The sequence below is a fragment of the Phyllobates terribilis genome, unplaced genomic scaffold (assembly GCF_046119375.1).
Source record: "Phyllobates terribilis strain yellow unplaced genomic scaffold, ASM4611937v1 Scaffold_487__1_contigs__length_1357975, whole genome shotgun sequence".
Taxonomy (NCBI): Eukaryota; Metazoa; Chordata; class Amphibia; order Anura; family Dendrobatidae; genus Phyllobates; species Phyllobates terribilis.
In genome coordinates, this window is record NW_027363247.1 from 1074971 (window position 1) to 1094549 (window position 19579).

At 47.8% G+C, this 19579-nt stretch overlaps 5 non-coding genes and 1 pseudogene across 5 annotated transcripts; all 6 read left to right on the forward strand.

Annotated features, from left to right (window-relative positions):
• The first annotated feature begins 2833 nt into the window (after positions 1-2833).
• LOC141229662 (U2 spliceosomal RNA) lies at positions 2834-3026 on the forward strand. Its single transcript, XR_012296316.1, has one exon. It is a non-coding gene; the product is annotated as a U2 spliceosomal RNA (small nuclear RNA).
• A 1115-nt stretch (positions 3027-4141) lies between these two features.
• Positions 4142-4219, forward strand: LOC141229705 (U2 spliceosomal RNA; annotated as a pseudogene).
• A 5564-nt stretch (positions 4220-9783) lies between these two features.
• On the forward strand, positions 9784-9981 carry LOC141229665 (U2 spliceosomal RNA). Its single transcript, XR_012296319.1, has one exon. It is a non-coding gene; the product is annotated as a U2 spliceosomal RNA (small nuclear RNA).
• Positions 9982-11097: 1116 nt separating this feature from the next.
• Positions 11098-11288, forward strand: LOC141229532 (U2 spliceosomal RNA). Its single transcript, XR_012296191.1, has one exon. It is a non-coding gene; the product is annotated as a U2 spliceosomal RNA (small nuclear RNA).
• Positions 11289-12403: 1115 nt separating this feature from the next.
• Positions 12404-12594, forward strand: LOC141229533 (U2 spliceosomal RNA). Its single transcript, XR_012296192.1, has one exon. It is a non-coding gene; the product is annotated as a U2 spliceosomal RNA (small nuclear RNA).
• A 6390-nt stretch (positions 12595-18984) lies between these two features.
• On the forward strand, positions 18985-19171 carry LOC141229668 (U2 spliceosomal RNA). The gene has a single exon (XR_012296320.1). It is a non-coding gene; the product is annotated as a U2 spliceosomal RNA (small nuclear RNA).
• Positions 19172-19579: the final 408 nt, after the last annotated feature.

Sequence of the window (19579 nt, forward strand, 5' to 3'; positions counted from 1 at the left end):
ACAAGGGTAGCTTCCAAACAGTCTCTGATTGGTGGGAATATGTTAAACTTGAGTTTCGCTGTTTCTTTCAGGCCAAGGGTCGACAACAGGCGTGTGAGAAGAGGAGGGACTTCAGAGGGCTGCAGCGCGAGCTGCGGTCGCTGCAGGACCTTCTTCACTGCGGCTGGGACGTGAGGGAGGAGCTGGAGGAGACCAAGAAGAGCCTGAAAAGGCACTTTGAGGAGGAGTCCAAGCGAATCATCTTCCGTTCCAAAGTGGAGAATCTGGAGAAGGGTGAGAAATGTAACTCATTCTTTTTCAGGAAACTTCATGCCGGTCACACGCCCCTGAACGAGCTGCGAGACGAGAGCGGAAACATGCGACGTGGGAAGGAGGACGTGATGAGGGTCGTCAGCGACTTCTACAGCGAACTCTACTCCCACAAGACTACCGACCCCGACGCTGCTGATAAGTTCCTGTCAGGTATCACTAACCATCTTGATCCTGCAGGCACGGCAGCCTTGGACAAACCTCTGATGGTGGGCGAATTGCTCTCTGCCGCTAAATCCTTTAGGACCGGCAGGACCCCGGGCAGTGATGGTCTTCCAGCGGAGCTCTATGTAGCGCTGGGAGACCTCATCTGTCCGGACCTGTTGGACCTGTACGAGGAGATGGTGGTGGAGGGTAGAATGCCTCCATCTTTGAGGGAAGGAATGGTCACGATCCTGTACAAGCGGAAGGGAGAGAGGTGCGACCTGAGGAATTGGCGTCCCATCACTCTGCTCAACGTGGACTACAAGATCCTGGCCAAGACGATGGCGACACGACTTAAGACGGTCATCGGACGGATCATCCACCCGGACCAGACCTGCGGCATCCCTGGACGTCGCATCGCAGACAGCCTCGCTCTCGTGCGGGACACGGTCGAGTACATCAAGGTCCGCCGCGCACACGCGGCCCTGGTCTCCTTGGATCAGGAGAAGGCCTTCGACCGGGTTTCCCACGAGTTCATGGGCCGAGCTCTGCACCGGTTAGGTTTGGGTAACATGTTTTGTTCGTATGTCCGTCTGATGTATTTTGATATCCACAGCTCGGTGTTGGTGAACGGCTGGAAGACTGACCCCTTCCCTGTCCTCTCTGGGGTCAGACAAGGCTGCCCTCTATCACCTCTTCTTTTTGTTTGTGTTATAGAACTCTTCGCAGAGGCTATCCGGCAGAATGGAGAGATCAGAGGGATCACCGCACCGGGTCCGGGACGACACGAGGTCAAGTGCTCGCTCTACATGGACGACGTCACCGTCTTCTGCGCTGATCGTGGTTCAGTCGACGCCCTCGTCCAGACGTGTGAGAGGTTCGGCCGGGCTTCAGGGGCCAAAGTCAACTGCAGGAAGTCGGAAGCCATGCTCTTCGGGGATTGGCAGCCGGCCTCCTCCGCCCCCTTCCCCTTCAACATTCAACCGGATTTCCTCAAGGTGCTGGGAGTCTGGTTCGGGAAGGAAGGAGCGGCCCTCAAGTCCTGGCAAGAACGCTTGGCCAAGGTGAAGCAACGGATCGGACTCTGGAGCCTCAGACACCTCACTTGTGAGGGTAAGGCACTCATCCTGCGTAATGAGGTCCTGCCCGTCTTGCAGTACACGGCGCAGGCCTGGCCCCCACACGTCACTGTGTGCAGGGCCATTACCAGGACAGTGTTTCACTTTGTCTGGGGATCCAAGATGGACAGAGTCAGGCGGGCCGTCATGTACAAGGAGCCTCGCAAGGGTGGGAAGGGCGTTCCAGATATCCCCACCCTCCTGCGATCCTCTTTTGTGTGTGATTGTGTCCGCCGGACTTTGCAAGTCAAGAATGGCTCCGCGGGCAGGTCCATGTCTCGCTTCTTCCTGCTTCCTCTTTGGAGGCGACTCGGCTGGGACAAGTGGGACAGCTCCTTCCCCTACAACTGGACGACGCCATGGTTCTACGGAGACGTCGTTCGATTTGTGGGGGAGCATCAACTGGAGGGACTCAAGCCCGACTTGTGGAAGCCCAAAACTATCCACAAGCTAATCAGAGCCAAGGATGACGTGGAGAACATCACAGGACTTCACCAGGACACGCTGGAGACTGTGTGGACAAATGTGTCGTCTGACAGGCTGACCAACGGGCACAAGGACTTGTCGTGGATGGCGATTCAGGGCGGACTGCCCGTCCGGTCATTCATGCATGCCCGGAACCTGTGCAAGACCCGGTACTGCCCAAGGTGCCCCTTCGTGGAGGAAACATCTTTGCACACTTTTTGGGACTGCGGATTTGCACAGCGCCTATTGACTGCACTTGAGGACGACCTGAGGAACTCTGTCCCCAGGGCGAGCCTATCGCACCATTCTGTGCTTTACGGACTCTTCCCTGGGGTTCATACCGTCGGAGCCATCCAGGAGGCTTGGCGCCTTATGAACTGCTTCAAGGATGCCGTTTGGGTCGCCAGGAACCGGCTCATCTTGAGGAGGGAGAGGATGTCCATCCAGGACTGCCGCAGGCTGATCCACAGCCTGCTCAGAGACTATTCCATCATGGACGGTCCGGAGGACGAGGACGAGGACTAAACCCCTCCTCCCCCTCTCCCCTTATGTGTCTTGTCTTTCAATAAAGCTTCGGGCCTGTGATTTTCCCCTCCCCATCCCCTTTTTCCCAATCCCCATCCCTTATCACGGTTCGTCGTACTGTATTGATTGACATGCTTTTTCTTTCAGATTGAGTGTTTTGTGTAGCATAGGGGTGTGATGTGTCTAGTTAGTGCGTCGTATCCTCATGCTATGTAAATATGATGTAGAATTCTGTGTGTACTGGGCTGCGGCACTGTACACTGTCTGTTAACTTATTTTTTGTGCTAATAAAAGATATATTCAATCAAAAAATCTGTTCTTATCAGTTTAATATCTGATACGTCCCCTATCTGGGGACCATATATTAAATGGATTTTTAGAACAGGGAGATGGAAAAAGAGCTTGCTCTGTCCACTCCACGCATTGACCTGGTATTGCAGTATCTCCAGGACCGGTGCACCCCTTCTTTAATGCAGTTTCTAAAATCAGAAAGAATTGAATTCAATGTTTTTTGTTCATTTTGCTTGTTTGTCGGATTTTGGGATGGACTCTTTGGCTTTGCTTTTCTTCTCCTCATTGGATTTTTCATGTTCAAAGTTGCAGAAGCCAGATTACAAGCTCATTTTGGTTCAACTTCAGCAACTGTGCATTGCATTGCCATGTAATGTAATGAAATGCTATCTTTCTAGCTCTCCCTTTTTACTTCCTTTTGGATAAACAGACATATTAGGCAAGCATTTTGGAGCTTTCACCTAAATAACTACAGGTGGTGAGATAAGCTGCACAATATAATTGACCTTTCAGTATATTGTTGCACACACACCATCTATTTAGCAAATGCCCTTGTTATCAACAGCAGCCTTTTAAACTCACCTGAGCTAACAGGTATGTGCGCTGGTTACTCTGCTGCGCTTAAAATTTCTTTTTTGGTTTGCTACAATGCCTTTTCTGAAACGTTGTCTCCCTCTGCTGGAACACTGACTTCTTTCATTTAATGCCTGCAGACTATAAAAGAGAACCCAACCCAAAAAGTTTGGTTGATTAGTCTGTGGCATTCTGTTAAACTGTTGCTTATGGCGGTCTCTGTGAGCTTCTCAGCGACATTCAGCCAGCCAGGTATCCTGCCTGCAGTAGATGGAATGTGGCAATGGAACGCTGGCTGCGCGTGTCATAATAGGCTCTGAGCCTTTATATACCTGTGCACAGCAGCAGCCACCTTCAGTCTGCTGCTGGACAGCCAGCAGCAACAGCAGCAGGAGAGGTATGTAATCAGGAGCCCTCCTGCTAAGGGTAGACAGCTGCTCGTTCCACCCCACCCCCCGCCTTAATTGGTTCTCCTCCCTTCCAACGGTGTTGAGGCGGGTGGGAACAGCAGGGGGTGAAGGTGCTGTGTTTAAAGAGGTGGAGTTATGCAGATCTAAAACGCGTGGATTGCAGCAGCAGCAAGCCGAAAAGTGCAGGCATGTAAGGGATCTAGAGGTTGACAACATGTCTTCTTAACGGGAGTCCAGGAGCTCATCTCCACAAATGGACTTTTCAGGATCCTTGGGTGGCTCCGTAGTTTGAAACCAATTCTGGTTATCGCTTCTCGGCCTTTTGGCTAAGATCAAGTGTAGTATCTGTTCTTTTAAGAACACAAGAGCTACGATCTACACTTGACGAGAGCGATCGAACTCGGAAGGAGAAGAGCTTCGGAGCCCAGCTGACATCGGAGAAGGAAGGCGGATATCGGTGGGAGGAAGAAGCTCTAAAGAATCCAGAAGAAGACGAAGACTCGGAGAAGAATCGGGCTGTCCTGTGGAATCTTCGAGGAAGAAAATCATCGAGACAAAGACCTTTCGGGGAATTTGTCCAGAACACGACGGGAGAAGAATCTGCATAGCTCCACCCATTCCGGGAAGAGTTCCAGATCCAGCTCCAAGAAGTAACTGCAGGAGGAAAGCCATGGCAAGCGCTGCGAGGAAGGCCGAAAAGAAGAGCCTGGAGCAGGGGACAGCCAGGAGGGCCCAGCCAGGAGCCGATTCTGACCCCAAGGACTCTGCCTCCACGACTGGCCAGCAGAAGGGACCCCAGAAGCCCCGCCACGAAGCTCCAGCCCTGGAGCCATGGATGCGGCAGACGGTGGCCCTGAAGCTGAAGGAAGTGGATGGGAGGGTGCCGGACATGTCCTCGGACGTGTTCTGCCAGAAGATGCTGCTGGATCGAGGCTTCTCCAGGTCGGACACCCTCAGCATCCAGACCTTCTTGACGGGGATCTTCTTCGTCACCTTCGCCACTGTGAACACCTGCAGGAGGTTCTGGGAAATGGTAAGCGCAAAAGGACCGGATAATTCTTTCTCTGCCTTTACAGGTAGCTGCCCTATCCAGAGGGACGAAAGGAGGATCACGGTCTCCATGCGCAACCCGCACACCCCAGGCCAAGACATCTGTACCTTCCTGAGACGCTTCTGTTTAGTTGTGAAGGAACCCTCTCACATCCTGAATGGACTCGGCTTCTGGACAGGTAAGTGGTCGGTGACCGTTAGACTTCACAGGGACCTGGCGTACTCAGACGGACTTCGGCACCTGCCCCCGACATTCTCCCTGGGCAACTCCTACGGCCTCATCTATTACCCGGACATGCCGCGGAACTGCAGGAGATGCGGCAAGAACGGCCACGAGATGAAGGACTGCAAGGAGGATGCCTGCAGGATTTGTCGAGTGACGGGACACAGCTCAAAGGACTGCCCGAAGAAGACGTCCTGCAACCTGTGTGGGCTGGCGGCTCATCTGTACAAGGATTGCCCCAAGCGTGAGAGATCCTGGGCATCGGTGGTTGCGACGACCCCAGCTACGGAGGACAAGGCCCCGACGACCAGGCCTCTGAAGGTCAAGGACGCGACGACCAAGGCCCCAGCGGCCAAGGCCGAGACGACCAAGGCCAATGCGGTCAAGGAGTCGGTGGCCAAAGCCCCAGCGACGGTCCCAGCAGCTCCGAAGCAGAAGAAAAAGTCAAAGGAGGGTAAGAGTTCTGTCACCCCTCTCTCGATCCCTCCCCCTGCCACCCCCGTCCAATCCCCCCCCACCCCGGCCAACCCTGCTGAGGATTCCACTTCCTCTTCCTCCTTCCCCTACTCCTCAGCAGGTGTCCTTTCCCCTGCCCCGGCAGCCACTCTCCCTCCCCAGACCATGGTAGCGGTGGAATTAACCTTTCCTCCACCCGCCGCTATCTATTCCGAGGAGGATTTTCCTCTTCTTGTCTCCCCAGTTCCAACCCGGGGAAAGAGGAAGGTGGAGGACAGCCCTGCTACTGAATCCTCCAAAAAGAAGATTCTGGATTTCGTAGGCGAAAAGGAGGATACCCTCCCTGAGCCAGAAGAGATGGAGCACATGGTTGAGACCCTGGTGGCCGAGCCAGAAGAGGAGGAACTGGTGGTCGCCGAGATCGAGGCCGCGCTGCTTGACCAGATGGAGGAAGAGGGCCTGCTGGTGATCCCGTCACCAGCAGTCAACACCGACGAGGGACCACCCGACCGGAGTGGTAACTAAGGTGTATTGCCTGCGCTAACTTTTTCTTTTTTCCCTACATGATGGCTAATATTAACTTATTTTCCATTAATGTCAGGAGCATCAAGGACAAGTTCAGACGTCAGACTATTTATGCCTTCCTTACTTCCCAGTTGTGTGATGTTTATATGTTGCAGGAATGTTCCCTTCCCTCCTCTAGGTCCTTCAAACATCTGGCCAGGGAGTGGTCCCACGGTCCATCCTACTGGTCCGGTGGGGGTGACTGCAAGTCTGCGGGGGTCGCAATTCTGATCAGGGGGGGCGCATTCACGCTTGAGTCTGTCCAGGAGCTCATCTGCGGCAGGGCTCTTGTTGTAGATGGCAACTGGGCGGGAGAACCTGTCAGGTTCATCAACGTGTATGCGTCCCCACTGAAGAATGAGCGTTTGGAGCTTTTCCAGACCCTGCGGCTTCAGCTTGCCACCACCAGGACCTTAGTGATGGCCGGGGATTTCAACTGCCCCATCGAGGAGGATGGTCGTAGTTCTGGCACATCTGCCAAGTTGGACATCACGTCCAAGCTGCTCATCGAGATGGTAACCGAGGCCTCTCTTCAGGACGTGGTGGGCTCCATGGGGAGAGGCTCCACGAACTATTCGTGGAGCCGACCCGATGGCTCACTCCGCTCCAGGATTGACTTTGTGTTCACCTCTCGGGCAGTCAGGCAGAGTAGGCACTCGATGGTCTCCTGCTTCTTCTCCGACCACAGAGCCATTCACTTACAAGGTGTCCTCGGCGACGGTTTTCCGTCCGGGCCCGGCTCCTGGAAGCTGAATTGTGCTCTGCTGGCTCAGGATGAAGTCGTGGAGGAGCTGAGAGCAGCCTACGCAATGTGGCAGTCCTACAAGGGTAGCTTCCAAACAGTCTCTGATTGGTGGGAATATGTTAAACTTGAGTTTCGCTGTTTCTTTCAGGCCAAGGGTCGACAACAGGCGTGTGAGAAGAGGAGGGACTTCAGAGGGCTGCAGCGCGAGCTGCGGTCGCTGCAGGACCTTCTTCACTGCGGCTGGGACGTGAGGGAGGAGCTGGAGGAGACCAAGAAGAGCCTGAAAAGGCACTTTGAGGAGGAGTCCAAGCGAATCGTCTTCCGTTCCAAAGTGGAGAATCTGGAGAAGGGTGAGAAATGTAACTCATTCTTTTTCAGGAAACTTCATGCCGGTCACACGCCCCTGAACGAGCTGCGAGACGAGAGCGGAAACATGCGACGTGGGAAGGAGGACGTGATGAGGGTCGTCAGCGACTTCTACAGCGAACTCTACTCCCACAAGACTGCCGACCCCGACGCTGCTGATAAGTTCCTGTCAGGTATCACTAACCATCTTGATCCTGCAGGCACGGCAGCCTTGGACAAACCTCTGATGGTGGGCGAATTGCTCTCTGCCGCTAAATCCTTTAGGACCGGCAGGATCCCGGGCAGTGATGGTCTTCCAGCGGAGCTCTATGTAGCGCTGGGAGACCTCATCTGTCCGGACCTGTTGGACCTGTACGAGGAGATGGTGGTGGAGGGTAGAATGCCTCCATCTTTGAGGGAAGGAATGGTCACGATCCTGTACAAGCGGAAGGGAGAGAGGTGCGACCTGAGGAATTGGCGTCCCATCACTCTGCTCAACGTGGACTACAAGATCCTGGCCAAGACGATGGCGACACGACTTAAGACGGTGATCGGACGGATCATCCACCCGGACCAGACCTGCGGCATCCCTGGACGTCGCATCGCAGACAGCCTCGCTCTCGTGCGGGACACGGTCGAGTACATCAAGGTCCGCCGCGCACACGCGGCCCTGGTCTCCTTGGATCAGGAGAAGGCCTTCGACCGGGTTTCCCACGAGTTCATGGGCCGAGCTCTGCACCGGTTAGGTTTGGGTAACATGTTTTGTTCGTATGTCCGTCTGATGTATTTTGATATCCACAGCTCGGTGTTGGTGAACGGCTGGAAGACTGACCCCTTCCCTGTCCTCTCTGGGGTCAGACAAGGCTGCCCTCTATCACCTCTTCTTTTTGTTTGTGTTATAGAACTCTTCGCAGAGGCTATCCGGCAGAATGGAGAGATCAGAGGGATCACCGCACCGGGTCCGGGACGACACGAGGTCAAGTGCTCGCTCTACATGGACGACGTCACCGTCTTCTGCGCTGATCGTGGTTCAGTCGACGCCCTCGTCCAGACGTGTGAGAGGTTCGGCCGGGCTTCAGGGGCCAAAGTCAACTGCAGGAAGTCGGAAGCCATGCTCTTCGGGGATTGGCAGCCGGCCTCCTCCGCCCCCTTACCCTTCAACATTCAACCGGATTTCCTCAAGGTGCTGGGAGTCTGGTTCGGGAAGGAAGGAGCGGCCCTCAAGTCCTGGCAAGAACGCTTGGCCAAGGTGAAGCAACGGATCGGACTCTGGAGCCTCAGACACCTCACTTGTGAGGGTAAGGCACTCGTCCTGCGTAATGAGGTCCTGCCCGTCTTGCAGTACACGGCGCAGGCCTGGCCCCCACACGTCACTGTGTGCAGGGCCATTACCAGGACAGTGTTTCACTTTGTCTGGGGATCCAAGATGGACAGAGTCAGGCGGGCCGTCATGTACAAGGAGCCTCGCAAGGGTGGGAAGGGCGTTCCAGATATCCCCACACTCCTGCGATCCTCTTTTGTGTGTGATTGTGTCCGCCGGACTTTGCAAGTCAAGAATGGCTCCGCGGGCAGGTCCATGTCTCGCTTCTTCCTGCTTCCTCTTTGGAGGCGACTCGGCTGGGACAAGTGGGACAGCTCCTTCCCCTACAACTGGACGACGCCATGGTTCTACGGAGACGTCGTTCGATTTGTGGGGGAGCATCAACTGGAGGGACTCAAGCCCGACTTGTGGAAGCCCAAAACTATCCACAAGCTAATCAGAGCCAAGGATGACGTGGAGAACATCACAGGACTTCACCAGGACACGCTGGAGACTGTGTGGACAAATGTATCGTCTGACAGGCTGACCAACGGGCACAAGGACTTGTCGTGGATGGCGATTCAGGGCGGACTGCCCGTCCGGTCATTCATGCATGCCCGGAACCTGTGCAAGACCCGGTACTGCCCAAGGTGCCCCTTCGTGGAGGAAACATCTTTGCACACTTTTTGGGACTGCGGATTTGCACAGCGCCTATTGACTGCACTTGAGGACGACCTGAGGAACTCTGTCCCCAGGGCGAGCCTATCGCACCATTCTGTGCTTTATGGACTCTTCCCTGGGGTTCATACCGTCGGAGCCATCCAGGAGGCTTGGCGCCTTATGAACTGCTTCAAGGATGCCCTTTGGGTCGCCAGGAACCGGCTCATCTTGAGGAGGGAGAGGATGTCCATCCAGGACTGCCGCAGGCTGATCCACAGCCTGCTCAGAGACTATTCCATCATGGACGGTCCGGAGGACGAGGATGAGGACTAAACCCCTCCTCCCCCTCTCCCCTTATGTGTCTTGTCTTTCAATAAAGCTTCGGGCCTGTGATTTTCCCCTCCCCATCCCCTTTTTCCCAATCCCTATCCCTTATCACGGTTCGTCGTACTGTATTGATTGATATGCTTTTTCTTTCAGATTGAGTGTTTTGTGTAGCATAGGGGTGTGATGTGTCTAGTTAGTGCGTCGTATCCTCATGCTATGTAAATATGATGTAGAATTCTGTGTGTACTGGGATGCGGCACTGTACACTGTCTGTTAACTTATTTTTTGTGCTAATAAAAGATATATTCAATCAAAAAAAAAAATCTGTTCTTATCAGTTTAATATCTGATACGTCCCCTATCTGGGGACCATATATTAAATGGATTTTTAGAACAGGGAGATGGAAAAAGAGCTTGCTCTGTCCACTCCACGCATTGACCTGGTATTGCAGTATCTCCAGGACCGGTGCACCCCTTCTTTAATGCAGTTTCTAAAATCAGAAAGAATTGAATTCAATGTTTTTTGTTCATTTTGCTTGTTTGTCGGATTTTGGGATGGACTCTTTGGCTTTGCTTTTCTTCTCCTCATTGGATTTTTCATGTTCAAAGTTGCAGAAGCCAGATTACAAGCTCATTTTGGTTCAACTTCAGCAACTGTGCATTGCATTGCCATGTAATTTTAATGCAATGCTATCTTTCTAGCTCTCACTTTTTACTTCCTTTTGGATAAACAGACATATTAGGCAAGCATTTTGGAGCTTTCACCTAAATAACTACAGGTGGTGAGATAAGCTGCACAATATAATTGACCTTTCAGTATATTGTTGCACACACACCATCTATTTAGCAAATGCCCTTGTTATCAACAGCAGCCTTTTAAACTCACCTGAGCTAACAGGTATGTGCGCTGGTTACTCTGCTGCGCTTAAAATTTCTTTTTTGGTTTGCTACAATGCCTTTTCTGAAACGTTGTCTCCCTCTGCTGGAACACTGACTTCTTTCATTTAATGCCTGCAGACTATAAAAGAGAACCCAACCCAAAAAGTTTGGTTGATTAGTCTGTGGCATTCTGTTAAACTGTTGCTTATGGCGGTCTCTGTGAGCTTCTCAGCGACATTCAGCCAGCCAGGTATCCTGCCTGCAGTAGATGGAATGTGGCAATGGAACGCTGGCTGCGCGTGTCATAATAGGCTCTGAGCCTTTATATACCTGTGCACAGCAGCAGCCACCTTCAGTCTGCTGCTGGACAGCCAGCAGCAGCAGCAGCAGGAGAGGTATGTAATCAGCAGCCCTCCTGCTAAGGGTAGACAGCTGCTCATTCCACCCCACCCCCCGCCTTAATTGGTTCTCCTCCCTTCCAACGGTGTTGAGGCGGGTGGGAACAGCAGGGGGTGAAGGTGCTGTGTTTAAAGAGGTGGAGTTATGCAGATCTAAAACGCGTGGATTGCAGCAGCAGCAAGCCGAAAAGTGCAGGCATGTAAGGGATCTAGAGGTTGACAACATGTCTTCTTAACGGGAGTCCAGGAGCTCATCTCCACAAATGGACTTTTCAGGATCCTTGGGTGGCTCCGTAGTTTGAAACCAATTCTGGTTATCGCTTCTCGGCCTTTTGGCTAAGATCAAGTGTAGTATCTGTTCTTATCAGTTTAATATCTGATACGTCCCCTATCTGGGGACCATATATTAAATGGATTTTTAGAACAGGGAGATGGAAAAAGAGCTTGCTCTGTCCACTCCACGCATTGACCTGGTATTGCAGTATCTCCAGGACCGGTGCACCCCTTCTTTAATGCAGTTTCTAAAATCAGAAAGAATTGAATTCAATGTTTTTTGTTCATTTTGCTTGTTTGTCGGATTTTGGGATGGACTCTTTGGCTTTGCTTTTCTTCTCCTCATTGGATTTTTCATGTTCAAAGTTGCAGAAGCCAGATTACAAGCTCATTTTGGTTCAACTTCAGCAACTGTGCATTGCATTGCCATGTAATGTAATGCAATGCTATCTTTCTAGCTCTCCCTTTTTACTTCCTTTTGGATAAACAGACATATTAGGCAAGCATTTTGGAGCTTTCACCTAAATAACTACAGGTGGTGAGATAAGCTGCACAATATAATTGACCTTTCAGTATATTGTTGCACACACACCATCTATTTAGCAAATGCCCTTGTTATCAACAGCAGCCTTTTAAACTCACCTGAGCTAACAGGTATGTGCGCTGGTTACTCTGCTGCGCTTAAAATTTCTTTTTTGGTTTGCTACAATGCCTTTTCTGAAACGTTGTCTCCCTCTGCTGGAACACTGACTTCTTTCATTTAATGCCTGCAGACTATAAAAGAGAACCCAACCCAAAAAGTTTGGTTGATTAGTCTGTGGCATTCTGTTAAACTGTTGCTTATGGCGGTCTCTGTGAGCTTCTCAGCGACATTCAGCCAGCCAGGTATCCTGCCTGCAGTAGATGGAATGTGGCAATGGAACGCTGGCTGCGCGTGTCATAATAGGCTCTGAGCCTTTATATACCTGTGCACAGCAGCAGCCACCTTCAGTCTGCTGCTGGACAGCCAGCAGCAGCAGCAGCAGGAGAGGTATGTAATCAGCAGCCCTCCTGCTAAGGGTAGACAGCTGCTCGTTCCACCCCACCCCCCGCCTTAATTGGTTCTCCTCCCTTCCAACGGTGTTGAGGCGGGTGGGAACAGCAGGGGGTGAAGGTGCTGTGTTTAAAGAGGTGGAGTTATGCAGATCTAAAACGCGTGGATTGCAGCAGCAGCAAGCCGAAAAGTGCAGGCATGTAAGGGATCTAGAGGTTGACAACATGTCTTCTTAACGGGAGTCCAGGAGCTCATCTCCACAAATGGACTTTTCAGGATCCTTGGGTGGCTCCGTAGTTTGAAACCAATTCTGGTTATCGCTTCTCGGCCTTTTGGCTAAGATCAAGTGTAGTATCTGTTCTTATCAGTTTAATATCTGATACGTCCCCTATCTGGGGACCATATATTAAATGGATTTTTAGAACAGGGAGATGGAAAAAGAGCTTGCTCTGTCCACTCCACGCATTGACCTGGTATTGCAGTATCTCCAGGACCGGTGCACCCCTTCTTTAATGCAGTTTCTAAAATCAGAAAGAATTGAATTCAATGTTTTTTGTTCATTTTGCTTGCTTGTCGTATTTTGGGATGGACTCTTTCGCTTTGCTTTTCTTCTCCTCATTGGATTTTTCATGTTCAAAGTTGCAGAAGCCAGATTACAAGCTCATTTTGGTTCAACTTCAGCAACTGTGCATTGCATTGCCATGTAATGTAATGCAATGCTATCTTTCTAGCTCTCCCTTTTTACTTCCTTTTGGATAAACAGACATATTAGGCAAGCATTTTGGAGCTTTCACCTAAATAACTACAGGTGGTGAGATAAGCTGCACAATATAATTGACCTTTCAGTATATTGTTGCACACACACCATCTATTTAGCAAATGCCCTTGTTATCAACAGCAGCCTTTTAAACTCACCTGAGCTAACAGGTATGTGCGCTGGTTACTCTGCTGCGCTTAAAATTTCTTTTTTGGTTTGCTACAATGCCTTTTCTGAAACGTTGTCTCCCTCTGCTGGAACACTGACTTCTTTCATTTAATGCCTGCAGACTATAAAAGAGAACCCAACCCAAAAAGTTTGGTTGATTAGTCTGTGGCATTCTGTTAAACTGTTGCTTATGGCGGTCTCTGTGAGCTTCTCAGCGACATTCAGCCAGCCAGGTATCCTGCCTGCAGTAGATGGAATGTGGCAATGGAACGCTGGCTGCGCGTGTCATAATAGGCTCTGAGCCTTTATATACCTGTGCACAGCAGCAGCCACCTTCAGTCTGCTGCTGGACAGCCAGCAGCAGCAGCAGCAGGAGAGGTATGTAATCAGCAGCCCTCCTGCTAAGGGTAGACAGCTGCTTGTTCCACCCCACCCCCCGCCTTAATTGGTTCTCCTCCCTTCCAACGGTGTTGAGGCGGGTGGGAACAGCAGGGGGTGAAGGTGCTGTGTTTAAAGAGGTGGAGTTATGCAGATCTAAAACGCGTGGATTGCAGCAGCAGCAAGCCGAAAAGTGCAGGCATGTAAGGGATCTAGAGGTTGACAACATGTCTTCTTAACGGGAGTCCAGGAGCTCATCTCCACAAATGGACTTTTCAGGATCCTTGGGTGGCTCCGTAGTTTGAAACCAATTCTGGTTATCGCTTCTCGGCCTTTTGGCTACGATCAAGTGCTTTATTGCAGGAGATTGTGGTTGAAGGGCACTCGGGTACCCCTCTCCTTGGCCTGGCAGGATCGTCCACTTTGGTGGACTTAACCTGCTTGCTGCTATTAGGGAGAGGGCTTAGTCCCAGGGTAACGAGTTGCGATCCCCCAGCTTCCAGGTGTTTTTCGCTGCAAGAACACTGGGAGCGCAGATTGCAAGCGGCTGCAATTTGCAACCTTGTTGCGTTTTTCCATGGAGGTTGACCCTAACCTCGTGCCTCTTTATGCGAGGCTAAAAAACTCTATCCGAATTCACTTCACGGCGGGTGGCTCGGATATGAGGAAATTAGGGTATGTAGTCCAGGACGTGCTCAGGAACCTTCTTGGCGTACAAAGGAATGAAATTCTCTCCATCCAGGATTATCCCAGAAGAGGTGACTATGACATCACATTCACCGGAGAAGGTATTTTTAGAGATGTACTAGAAAAGTTAAAAAAAGTTGAAAATAGTCCTGTTTTGAAAGGGATACAAATTGTTGAGCACGTCCTGGATGAGGTAAGACTGGTTATTGTAAAAGTATTTTCGCCCTTTGTTTCTGCTCCAGAAGTAATGTCATTTCTAGCAATTTATTTTAAAAGTGTTAAATGTATTGGGAAGATATTAAACGAATATAACATATGGACATCTAAGTGGAAATTCCTTGTGAAGTGTACAAGAGATCCAAATACACCAGGTGGTATACGGCTCCCCCCTGCCCGTTTCAAAATTGGGCAAACAAATGGGGATTTCTTCTTTTCTGGGGTGCCAGTATATTGCAGAAATTGTGGGCGCTATGGTCATTCAAAAGAAAACTGTCATGTATCATGTAGAAATTGTGCTAGTGAAGAACATGAGACAAAAGAATGCCCTAAGGAAAAGAAATGCAGTTTTTGCCAGACTCCAGGTCACTTTTATTTTTCTTGCCCTCACAGATTTCGGGAAGATGAGCAAAAGGGGAAGTCCAAGACGTCCAACCAAGGACCAAAAGATCAGACCACCCCTCAGGAGGAGGAACAACAACCTGGAGCCTCTGGAGACAATAAGGGCGTACCAAATAGTGAAGTGTCTCCAGAGTCTATGACAGGTAAAATACCAAATCCCAAAACCTGGCTGCAGGACCTGCGGGAGTCCAAAAGGAGGGCTGAGAAGGAGCAGAAGGGCACTACTGGTAAGGTCAAAAGGGACCGGCAAAAGGCCAACACAGAAGCCCATGCCCAGTCTGGGTCTCCTAGTGCTGAGGGCGCTGAGTGGATACAGGTGGGTCCTAAGAAAAAGAAAAAGGGTGGTTCGGAGGAGGCAGCAGGAGGTGAACAGATGGACACTTCTCCAGAAGGGGACGTGGACGCTGGACCCTCAGGGGTTTCGGTCTCCACTGCTACAGGTGGGGACCGGGATCTTGCTGCCTCTGAAGAGTCAGAGGCTCTGCCTTGTGCGCAACCTCCTCCTATAGGACGACCTTCTACAGGTCAAACAGGGGCGGCGGAACCCCTCGGGGACCCACCTGATGAGGAACTGCATGGCCAGCCAATGGAGACCCAGCGGGTTCTGCCAGCCAGCCCTCCGAGCTATGCCAGTGTAGCGTCGGGTTTATATAAATGTGGTAATCTTTCCTCCTCCACGGAGACTCTCGTGACGATACTATCAGATGAGGAGGGAGGCGCAAGCCCAGTGGTCTGATCAGGTTCATCGGACAGGTAAATCCGTTGCTCTTAGTTACCTAAGTAAAATTTCTACATTTTCTAATGATGGCTGAACTCAAAGGTATTTCCCTCAACGTGAGAGGCATAAAATCTAACACGAGAAGAACTGCTCTTTTTAATTTTTTTACGTGTTTTACTGCATCTGTATTTTTTCTGCAAGAATGTAATATCCCACATGAAATGTCATATCAAAAATATAAAGATGAGTGGAAGTGTGGGCCATCTGTCTGGTCCGGATCGAATGCTGCAGGATCAGCGGGTGTAGCCATACTTTTTAAAGGGAACGTTTTAATTGATTTTATTCAGGAAATTTTACCAGGTCGTATTTTATTAGTGAAAGCTTTTATTGATGGTATTAGATGGCAGTTTTTAAATTTTTATGGATCCCCAGAGAAAAATGAAAGAGCCGAAATGCTTGATCTTTTACCATTATTTATTAATAACTCTGAACCTTTTATCTTAGCAGGGGATTTTAATTGTGTTTTAAAAGGTGAAAACCGGCGCTCCAGCTCTGTAAGCAGGAACTACGATAAAACCTCAGGTATGCTACATGATATAGTCAAAGATGCTAAATTGATAGACATATATAAAGAGTGTCATAGTGACAGCCCAGAGGACGCCGGTTTCACTTGGAGCAATGCTAATTGTAGCTCTAGGATTGATTTTATTTTTGGTTCAGATAAAACAATACCTGCCAAATGTGAAGTTTTAACTAATATATTTTCAGACCATAAACTTTAATCCTTTACCATAAAAGTAAATGACAACAAAAAATGTGGTAAGAATAGCTGGAAAATGAACGTATCCCTTTTAACCGACCCGCAGATTTTATCAGATTTTATTGAGTTTTATAGGAAATGTAGAAAAGGGAAAAAAACAAATGAGACTATGAGTGTATGGTGGGATAGAATGAAAGTAAAAATAAAAGACTTTTTTATTAAAAAGAGTATATGTAGAGCCAAAGAAAAATATGAAGAATATAGAATTTTAAATACCCGCCTACAAACATTATTTAAGCTCAGAGACAATGGGATAGATGTACAAGTTGATATTTCAAACTTAAAAGAAGAGATTTCAAAATGGCTAGAACAAAAAGGAAAAGAGATAATTTTTCGTTCTAGAGTACAACATATAGAAGAAAATGAAAAGTGTTCCAGATATTTTTTTAGGAAAAATAAAAAAGAAAAAGTGATAATTGACCATATAGATGGTGAGAATAATATAAAAAATATGCTGGGTAAAGTTGAGGTTTTTTTTTCCAATCTTTTTAATGGAAAAAATATAGATAATAAATTAATGGATGATTCGCTGCAAGGACTAACAGCTGTTTTAGATCCCGCATCCCAAGAGTTTTTATCCCAAGTTTTAACAGAACAAGAAGTGTTAAAAACTATTAAAAGTTTTAAAACTGGAAAGGTCCCTGGTCCTGATGGCATCCCAATAGAATTTTATGTATGTTTTTATGATATTTTAAAAGATGATTTGTTTTATTTGTTTACTGAGGTTTTTAATAATAAGGTTTTATTAAATTCCTGGAAGAAAGGTGAAGTCTCCCTCCTATACAAAAAAGGTGATAAATCAAAATTAGAAAACTGGAGACCAATAACACTTTTAAATTGTGACTATAAAATAATGGCTAAAATTTGTGCAAATCGTCTAAAAGAAGTCATCAGCAAAGTTATTCATTCTAATCAAGTGTGTGGGGTGCCGGGGCGCAGTATATGGGACAATCTGAATTTAGTGAAAGACTGTATTGAGGATGTGAAAGACAGAAAGGGGAAAATGGCGATTTTATCTATTGATTTTGAAAAAGCATTTGACCGTGTCTCACACTTTTATCTTTTTAAAGTTTTAGAGAAAATGGGCATACCAGAAGGGTTTTTACTATCGCTTAAAGCATTTTACAAGGATTGTACAAGTAAGATTTTAGTGAATGGTTTTAAGACACAAGAGGTATTTTTACGGTCAGGGGTGAAACAGGGATGCCCTCTGTCCCCCCTACTGTTTATCTGTGCACTGGAACCAATGTTATGTGCAATACGCCAAAATAAACAGATATGCGGTGTCCCTCTGCCTGGAAGCGGTGGTTTGGAGGCCAAGGTTGTAGGCTACATGGATGACGTGGCGGTCTTGTGTACAGATGCACCATCACTTACGGCCACTCTCCATCAAGTGCAATCCTTTTGTCTAGCTTCTGGTTTTAAAATCAATTTTAATAAGTGTAACATTTTAAGTGTTGGGGGGATGATTTTACGTGATGTACCAATTAATGTCTCCGAATCCATTTCCATTTTAGGTATATCATTCACTGAAAATAATGATGGTTATAATAGTTGGGAAACAGTTACACAGAAAGTAAATACGAAAATATGTATGTGGAACATGAGGAGACTTACAATGGAGGGTAAAGTATTGGTTTTAAAGATGGTGATTTTACCTCTTTTATTGTATCTTAGCATGGTTTTCCCCCCGCCTGTTAATGTTTTAAAAAAGATAACCAAAACCTGTTTTACCTTCTTTTGGAACTCAAAAATGGAAAAGCTGAAAAGAGAAATCGTGATGAAATCAAAAGTAAAAGGTGGTAAAGATTTTCCAGATTTTAATAGGTTTCTTTTAATCCATCTGTTCGTTTACTGTTTTAATGCCCTTTTTAAGAATCACTATTGGTCCTTTTTTATGCGTTTTAATACAGGATTTTTTATGAGAAAGTTTGGATGGTATGAAGTTAATATATCTGTGCCCCATGCTTTTAATTTGTCGACGCATTATGAGATTTTAAGGAAAATAGTGTCCGATTTTAATTTAGGGACTAAGAAAATAGAGGAATTAAGAAATAGTAAGAAACTAATTAAAGAAATACGTAAAAGTGAGGAAATATGTAATGTTGACAGATATGATGATGACAAATCTATGTCTATCTGGAAAATGATTAACGTTTTTTATCTTTTTAATGAACAGAGAGATCTGGCTTGGAGTTGCATGCACCGCTGTCTTCCTTGCCGGGCATTCCAATACAGAAGAGGATTTGTGAGGTCTGCCATCTGCCCAAGAGCCGGATGCCAAGACGAGGAAACGGTGGAACATCTATTATGGACATGTAATTTTGCAAAGGATTTCTGGAGAAGACTGCTCCCCCTACTGGAAAAGGTGGCAGACCTCAAGGACTTTACATATAAAACTGTGCTATACGGACTTATGGAATGCCCCACAATGGACCAGTACACAATGGCTTGGAAGACAGTGAACTGCGCCAAGTCATCTCTCTGGAAAGCGCGCAACATTGCTATTTTTAAACAAGATGTTTTATCAGTGAATGATGTTTTAAGTTTATGTTTATGTGAAATGTATACTTATTATTTAATTGACAAAAAGAAGAATGTACATATTTCCAAAAAATGGCTTGTTGACCAATGGAACCTAATTATTTAAAATCTTTGTATTTTTTTGTTTTGTAAATTTCATTTGTCTTTTAACGTTTGGTTTTTGTGTAATTATGCTTGTAATTTGTTAAAGTTTTAATAAACGGTTTTATCCCTCTGCAGGGGATAGCCAAATTAAAAAAAATCTGTTCTTATCAGTTTAATATCTGATACGTCCCCTATCTGGGGACCATATATTAAATGGATTTTTAGAACAGGGAGATGGAAAAAGAGCTTGCTCTGTCCACTCCACGCATTGACCTGGTATTGCAGTATCTCCAGGACCGGTGCACCCCTTCTTTAATGCAGTTTCTAAAATCAGAAAGAATTGAATTCAATGTTTTTTGTTCATTTTGCTTGTTTGTCGGATTTTGGGATGGACTCTTTGGCTTTGCTTTTCTTCTCCTCATTGGATTTTTCATGTTCAAAGTTGCAGAAGCCAGATTACAAGCTCATTTTGGTTCAACTTCAGCAACTGTGCATTGCATTGCCATGTAATGTAATGCAATGCTATCTTTCTAGCTCTCCCTTTTTACTTCCTTTTGGATAAACAGACATATTAGGCAAGCATTTTGGAGCTTTCACCTAAATAACTACAGGTGGTGAGATAAGCTGCACAATATAATTGACCTTTCAGTATATTGTTGCACACACACCATCTATTTAGCAAATGCCCTTGTTATCAACAGCAGCCTTTTAAACTCAC